This window comes from Carassius carassius, chromosome 16 (genome assembly GCF_963082965.1).
Source record: "Carassius carassius chromosome 16, fCarCar2.1, whole genome shotgun sequence".
NCBI lineage: Eukaryota > Metazoa > Chordata > Actinopteri > Cypriniformes > Cyprinidae > Carassius > Carassius carassius.
Window position 1 is genome coordinate 13,884,518 of NC_081770.1, and position 8,959 is coordinate 13,893,476.

Below are 8,959 nucleotides of genomic sequence, written 5' to 3' on the forward strand. Positions count from 1 at the left end.
TTAGCGCAGTTAGCTGCAACCACGCCGCTGATGCTAACGGGCTAAAAGCTAATAGCGGACCCGGGAGATCAAAATAAAACTAGTGATAGCGAGGCGCTCTGATTGTTTTTGTTGTAGAATACAATAGAGGATATATTCACACGTTATATAAACGGAAACGATGATGTATAAAATTGATTTTTGAGTTCAAAATAGTCAATGAAAAGAATATAGTGACGGAGCTCAAACGCAGTACAGCCGCCAACAACAAACAGGAAGTGACGTCAAGAATCTAGATCTAACTTATAAAAAGTGAGGCAAGTGGCTGCATTGGATGTTTTAAGTTGAGTCAACTTGCAGCCTTTTTCAAGTATAATAAACTCTGTAACATTACTTAATTTAAACACAACAAAATCAAGTTGAGTTAACTAATAAGTGCTATATTACTCAGTTAGATAAACCTAATTTTCTTGGTACATGTAACGTATTTATGTGTTGCTACAAGTAACCTGTACTCATTTTAGTTAGGTTTTTTGAACTTTATGTTCATAGTAAATTTAACCTAATCAAATGTGTATAAACATTTTAATTAAGTCCTGGCTATAACCACAGAAAATAAATCTAAATGTTTATATTCTAAGCAGTACAGTAAATCACTTTACATAAACAGACTTTGTCAATAACAATTACAAATTAATTTGAAGAAGAAAAAGATGGGAAGACAGATTAAAGACAATAACATTTATTCAATGTCAACTAGTGTCACTTTTAACAGTGCCTACAAAAGATACACAATAGGATGCATGGGGTCCAATCCCACAAAGAGCCTCTGATATATCTCAGAAATATACACCAGTTTTGAGGGATACTTGAGGTTGTGGCCATAGGCAAGTCCAAACAGGAGGCAGCATGTTTTCGACAGGTTTGGCAAACCTCTGACCACGGGCTGTCCTTCTACTGTATGATAATTCCAATTGGATTAATCGTGTTTGGCTGATGGCACGTGTATATTTTCAGTTGGCAACTGCCAAGCTCAGCGTGCACCTCTCTTTCATCATGACTATTGGGGAGACAAAAAAGAATCAAGAGTTTGGTCAGACAAACAGGTAATGAGATGAATATAGCAGACTGGTAGAAGACAGATAAGACACAAAGTCAAAATTTTACTTTTTAGTTGCTTAAGGTGATGGATACTAGACGGATACTTTGACTAGAGCATGTGACCAGAGTGAAGTCTACCATGACAATGTCATTGAGTGTGGGTACTATACTATCATGATCTACTGTAGCATGAGTGTTGTCTTTTCTGGTTCAAAGGATACATTAAAATAAAACAATGCAATTTTCCTTGCCTGTACCTTATTGGTCATCACATTACTGTTTTAAATATCTTTCAAGAGCAAAGTAATTACCCCATATATTCACAATAGTAATACATACAGACAGAAATTAGACAAGTAGCTTTAAGCCCAGTACATACATGGTGGACACCTTAATGGGTCTTCTTTTCTCTCCCCCATGTACTCAATCAGGCATCTCAGTATTACCACTTCTTTCCTTTTCTACACATAGGCAGACGGATCCTGTTAACAAGTAAAATCTGATCAAAATTCACTGCCTGATGACAGTATCAGATTGTGTATAAGTGCTGTACTCATGCCTCTATGTGTTTTAAGGCTACTTTAATTGGGATTCATTTTGACCAATAATATAACTTAATAATATAATCGTTTGTTAGCCTTAACTTAAACTAGCGTAGCCAGTTACTAATGTTAACATGTGCTGTCTAGAACTTTTACTTTACCGTTGAATGTCAAATATTAGTTTCTGTTAACTGTCACCCGGCCCCTCGGTGGGACACCTATGTTTATTTCACTATATTACAATTAAATCCTAATCTAATCATGACAAACTATATATTGTTGGAAAGGTTTAAGACTGCTAAATAGATATTTTACCAATCTTTTTTATTAAAAATTATAGGAAAAGTAATAGATTAATTTATGGCAAGAGTGCACCCCAAAAACCTACATTATAACAGGAGTTCTGACCTTTGTCAAAAAAGTCTTCATTGTTGCCTTTTTCTCTATCACACTTTAGAAAACATCAGAAATTATATATCACTTGAAAACATAAAATCTCAAAATTCATCCTTTGAAACCCATTTTAAATTCGTCTACCATGAAAATTGTACATCAAAATCATGTTACAAAATGTTTTCAGTCGTGAATTATAGGTTTGGATCATGCACTTTCAAGTCTATGTTCAAAAATGTGAATGGCAGTTAACAGGTTAAGTAAACGCTAACTAACGATTAAAAGTGATATTATTGGTAAAAATAAAGCCAAAGTAGTCTTAAAACATAATAGGCATGACTAAAGCACTTACTTAATTTCATATTACAACACGGTCTCAACTGCTGTTGTCTGCTGATCGTTGCCTACAAGACCTTACTGCTTAGCACTGTGCAGCCAACTTAGCTTGCCATGTGTGCAGGATAGCTAGCTATACAGTACAATTTGCAAACCTTACCTCAGCTCCCTAGTTGAGTAAACGATTTTGCGTGACAGTACATCACCAGTAAATCGGCTAATATTGCTCAACTTACCGTGTTAATCAGTCCTTGAAATCTAGATCCGCTGCAGCGTGCAAACAGTTGAATTGCCGAGGAGCATCTGCCTCTGCCTCAGAAAGTCCCCGCCAGTGAAAAAGGGATAAATCCAACTTAATTTTTATGTGTTTTTTATTTTAAATATTTAAGTTTGATGAACACACATGCCACATTGACAGCTGCTCAAATAAATTGTGTATGTCAACTCACTTTTATAACATTTCTTGTACACAACAAACTCATACAAAAAGCTACCCAAATAAATTGCAATTGTTTTATTTAAAATATATTGTTATATAAAAAGTGATATATTTTAAGTAAAGAGGAAGTATATTTATACTTTTCAGTATAAAACAAATAAAATAAACTAGATTACAACTATTTAAAATATATAAAACCTACTTTGTGGGTGTAGCACTTTTTACAGTGTGGTGTGACATCTTTGTCCTGTGGTGTGTGGCAGTACATGGATATTTTCTGTCACACCAGAGGATACTTCAGCCGTTTTCTGTCAATTAATGACCTCGCTATTCTGAGCTTGCTGTTTATCGTGTAGTTTTTAATTTAAAAAATATCATTTAAGAGTGTCACACAAGAGGACAAAACAACACTTTTGTAGTGGTTCCAAAAAAGTTAAATATTTGAACAATTCTGAGACAATGAATGCACGTCATGGGCTTCACAGAGGACTTAAGTAACATAATCATGAATGGGGTCCTTTAACTAATGTAATTTAGTATTTATTTATTTATTTTCTGGAATTGGCCAATTTAAAATCAGGATTTAGTGTCACACCACATGACATGGTTTTCAGAGACAAAATGTATCCAGTTCCTACGCTTTCAGAAATATATGGATGAAAAAAAAATATTGCTATTTACTATAATAAACACTTGTACAAATATGTCGGAGTACAATTACACCATTTTGCACAGCACATGGTTTGTTGAATCGTCCAGCAAAGCGAGACCAGCCTTGACACTATAGCTACATTTCAAATGACTTCCCACTTGCATGGCCAAAAAAAAACCTCCAGTGAGGTGAGAAAAATAATCTTGATTTAAGAAAAATCCATTTCATTTAGGTTTTTTCCCCCAGGAAAAATGTCTTCTGCCTCTTATGTCTTTTTGCTTATCTAGTAAATGCATTTTGCTTTAAGCATTTTTAGAAGGCAAAATACTAAGTAAGATTGTGGTGTGACTTGTATTGCTTTCCACACCAATTATGCAAATGTCTAGCTTGAACTATGCAGTTATTAATTGAGTATCCCCCCCCCCCCATACCTCAGATTCATGTCTACATCTAGCACCAAGAAAACCCATAAACCACTGCACATGCATATAAAGAGAGAGAGAATCAGGAAATGAAAGTGAATGGGAGGGAGAGAGAAAAAAGGGGGGACACAGGCAGAATGATAGGCAGAGAGCCTTAATGTTGAACATGACCTTAAACAGTTGTGTCAAAATAATGCTGGCCGCACACTAGACGATTTTCAAATCTTAAATGAAGTTTCATTAACAAGATTTGGGAGGAGCACGTCAGATTCTTAGCCTAATTAGCACAGGTGGAGCACACTTAAGATAATCAACCCTAGGGTATAAATACAGCTAACTTACCTCTATCTATTGACGGTTTATCAGCATCCCCCCTCCACCCCATCTCCTCCACTAGAGTTAATTGGACACTTTTATGTACACGGGGGGGGGGGGGGGGGGGGGGGGGGGGTACTCTAGGTTCAGGCCATTCCCAAGCTCGGAGCACTTCCCCGGACAGCACGCCAAATATGCATTATAATACTTCAGCTAATTATATGTAAGTGTGAACACGTGAAACGATTTTAAAAGCATGGGAGACCACAGACATGAAGACGGATCAACCGATTTGTAGCCTTATAATCCTTGAACGCACAAACTAGACAATTTGAACAGACCGCGAGACCACACACTTCACTTCTCGAATATAAGACAATTTCACAGTAACACGAAATTCACGGACACTCGCGAGATCAAACGTGACTTGAGAAGAAAAACAAATAGAGGTCAATCAATATTGGCTATTCTGGCACATGTTCTTTTTCACAGTATAAATAGGAATATGGGTGATGTACTCTGCTTTCATGGCATGTTTGTGGCTGCCAAGTTTCAGCTATAGAAGCATGCAACACTGGTAGGTGATGTTTGCTCGCTCTCATTGGCTATCGTGGGTTTCACGTCAGACTGATGAAGAGTCGGAAATATCAAATGTTTGATATTTACTATCTGAGTTCGGGGATGCCGTCTCGATCAGGAGCAGATAAATCATTGTAATGACACCACACAATAGAGCATTTGTTTTCTCATTATCTTGTTTTCAGGGGTGCAAATCTGGCTCAAAATTGGGCTTCTACTGTACGGCCAGCCTAAGAGAATCATCTAATAATGTGCAGTGTTGGGTTGGACTCCTGGACCAGGGTTAAGAACCACTGCAGGAGAGACTGTCATGACCTAGAAACATACAGAGTCACAGTCACTGCAAGCCTTTATTGAAGACATATTATTTATCTACAATACCAAACAAAAATGCTTATTACAAATGTGTTTTGAGACCCGAACAGTCACTTTGAAATAAAAGGCATATGCAAAATCAATTTAAGCTAAACAGGCTCAAAAAGGCTAAGATAAACCTTTAGCATCAGCCTAGCATGAGTTGCCCCTAATGGACTACAACATGACCACGTCTTCTCACTATAAACCATATGCTCCCATATTCCCATGAAATGTGTAAATACAGGTCAGAAGGTCATACCAGAGATCTAAATAACAACATTAAATAACACAATGAATAAAACTGAGCACATTGCAAAACCAAAAAAGTTAAGGTAACCCAAAGCATTTGAGGAAACCAATTAAACAGCCAATGTATATGAGTAATGCAAACTTAATTAGAGTCCACTTAAAAGCAGGCAACAGACCTTAGTCATAATTATTGAAGCATCACCTGACTCCAGTGGTGACTGGTAGAAAGTTTTCTAGATTGGGCTATGCTATACAACAATTTTAAGCAAACATTATTTATGATTTTATGCTATACAGTTAATGAAAATGTTTAAGTTAACAGAAGAAGAAAAGCTAGAACATAATATATTTATTTATTTATTTTTTCTCATATGTGACACAGATTAGATGTGTTCTATGACAGAGTAAACAGCAAAAAAATGCATGCATTCGGATATTTCGAGGTCGGTTTCAGGCATCATTCATTTGTGGAAATAAATTGGATATAAATCAGATATGTTCCAATGCGACTGTCATGCAAACAGGCAGATCTGATTTTTCTGAGGAATTGCGATCTGTACGTCATTAAAACTGCGACAGTTTGGTACTTCTCCACGGTTTAATGCCATCATATTATTCTTTAAACAAACATGTTGTTTCAGATGGTATGGCAATGTGTAAACACATGAATCGTATATGGGTCATGATTGAAAGAACGTGTAAACGGACGTTAAGAAAAATCAGATGTAGGCAACAAATCAGAATTAGGTTTCAAAACCTGCAGAGTAAACAAGGCCTTATGCTGCTTTCACGTGCTATCAGAATTATCGTAATTATGAGTTTCCTAATCGTAAATTAGAACTGCCTCTCAAGTCATATTTATTACTGGAAATGATTGAGAAATAATTTTGTTTCTGAGTCGAAAAAAACTGTGAATGTTAATATGTTTGTCAACTAATGGGATGCTATATTTTATTCTTTCTAACAACAAAACACTTGAATATGACATTTTGCAATCATGACTTAAGTGGGAAACTTAAGAACACTTCCGATAGCACGTGAAGGCAGCATTATGCTGTGTTCCAGACAACTCCGATGTGGGATATTTCCCACCACAAACCTGGAATTAATGTCTGGATTTAGCAACATTAAAAGTATTTGATAACATTAAAACATTAATGTTACTAATTATTGAGTGGCATTAAAAACATTACAGGTATCTGTTAATATTAAAGGAGCACCGTTCCATAAATTATTTCCGGGTTGAAGTGAGAAATATCCTAAATCCGAGTTGTCTGGAATGCAGCATTAGTCTATGATCTAAGCGCATAATTTTAAAGGGGAAGCGATACGTCTTCCTAAGGTGTCTCACTATTTAAGGCCCCACCGACAACAATTGGTAGGAACTCCCGACGGGAGCCATTGAGCATCAAACAAGAATAATAACCAAACGCAAACATTACAAGTACTATCACATTGAGTAATATACAATCGTCCCAATCAACCAGCTACACCCATATGAACAAAACTGATTAAACAGTTCTGTGTACAAATAATTTGAAAAAGAGTATAGTTTTTCATGTTGCTTAGAGAACAGGTTGCTTTGATTTACTCATGTAGTATGTTCTATAAAAAGTAAATGAAAATGTTTGACAACAGCAAATAATTGTATTTCATTTATAATAAGGACTTCTATTGAAGCTTCTTATAGATGTTAGAAGGAAGTTCTTCTGCCTTTTTAACAACCTCTTTTGCATTCTCATAATTAATTTTAACTGCATTCTTAAAGGCGTCAAACACAGAATCAGCTTCTTTTGCTGCTTTGTATCCTGTGACTCCTCCTCCGATCGCTCCTGCAAGAGCTGCAGCTCCTAATACAACACCTGCAGCTATTCCTGAACCAGCTGCTGCTCCAATACCGGCACCTGCAGCAACTCCTGTCTCCACTGCTACTGTTCCTGCTACTGCTCCGGCTGCTGCTCCTGTGGCTCCTGCAGTAACTCCTGCCTCCACCGCTACAATGCCTGCTGCTGCTGTGGCTCCTACTGCTCCTCCTGCAGCACCTGCTGCTACTCCTGCCTCCACTGCTACTGTTACTGCAGATACTGATGCTGTTCCTACTGCTGCTGCTCCTCCTGCTGCTGCTGCCACTGCTGCTTTATCTGCCACCGTGCCTACAACAGCTATGCCTATTGCTTTGGCTACTTCTTTCAATTTGGCTGCCTTGAGAAAAAACACAACAGAGAGCACTGCAACGCCGATGCCCAGAAATGCACCAATCAGTGTCCCTGTAGCCACTCCTACAGACCTAATAAGAATTTTTTTAAGAACAATCTTCTTTGCTACTTCTCGCTTCTCTTCTGCAGACAAATTAACTATGAGCATACTATTCATCTCCTCTTGAATTTCTTCCTCTACATTTAACATCAGCTCATTGGTGTAGGGGCCATTCTCTTCCACCATCTTGTCGATGGTGTCCAGCAGATTTTTCACCTGAAACTTGTTGCTCCTGTACCCTAAATGACAGTCATTCCAGTGTTTATTGTCAATGACGTGACAGCGACCTCCACATTTATCAGCAAGCTCCTGTAGCTTTGGATTTTTCTGAACAAATTCGTTGATTGTTTGACCCTCAAGATCTTCACCATGAGTAAATAAAATCACTGCATGTTTAAAGGTATCCTCTCCACAATATTCAACAATTTTATCCAGAACCGCTATTTCCTGCCTTGTGTACCTTTCAACTTTCAGAACGATGGCTAAGGCATCAACAGCTGGAGCGCATTCAATAATGGATCGAATGATCTCAGTTTTGATGTCCTCATCCTTAAGACGTGTCAAAGATTCCAGGTGTGTCAATAACTGTGACTCTTCTTCCACAAACCACCCCAGCTCCTGTTGTACATTTAGCTGTTATAGATTGAGGTGACGATTCAGTTTTGAATCTTTGTTCACCGAAAATTGTATTTCCAGCGCTGCTTTTGCCATCTCCTGTTTTTCCAAGAAGTACAAATTTTCTTGCAGGTTTAGACTCTAATTGGAAAAGACTCTCTGGTTATTGAAGAGTATTGTACAGATTTATTTATTTTAAAACATGCATATTTGCATATAATGCAAATTATGAAACAGATTTAATTTTAGAATTTTATTTTATTAACACTTTTATTTCTTACCTCCCATTGTACTTGTCCTTTGCTGAGCTGTATTTCTGCAATGTCAGAAATAATATTCCGGACATTATTGACAGATTCTGAATTGCTTAGATATTAACATCCAGTATAATATTCAATAAAGCACAATGTAATTTGCTTTAGACAACAACAACAAATCTCAAAACTATAATATTTCTGTTTAACACAAGTTGATAAAAAAAAAACAATCACAAAATAAGCATGCTATTCCCTGGAACTCAGAGTGATTTAAAAGAGATTTCTTAATTTATAATACATTCCCTGTTCATTAGGGCCCAATGTATCACCTTAGAACGTTCATCAGCCAATCTGATTCAAGCATTCAACAGGGGCTGTTGAATACTTGAATCTGATTGGCTGATGAACGTTCTAAAGTGTGTAATTATTTTCAGGGAAACACATGGCAAATGTAGTTCCAGGCAGCT

At 37.0% G+C, this 8,959-nt stretch overlaps 1 pseudogene; it reads right to left on the reverse strand.

Moving 5' to 3' along the window:
• Nucleotides 1–6,277: 6,277 nt before the first annotated feature.
• LOC132159594 (GTPase IMAP family member 2-like) lies at nucleotides 6,278–8,660 on the reverse strand (annotated as a pseudogene).
• Nucleotides 8,661–8,959: the final 299 nt, after the last annotated feature.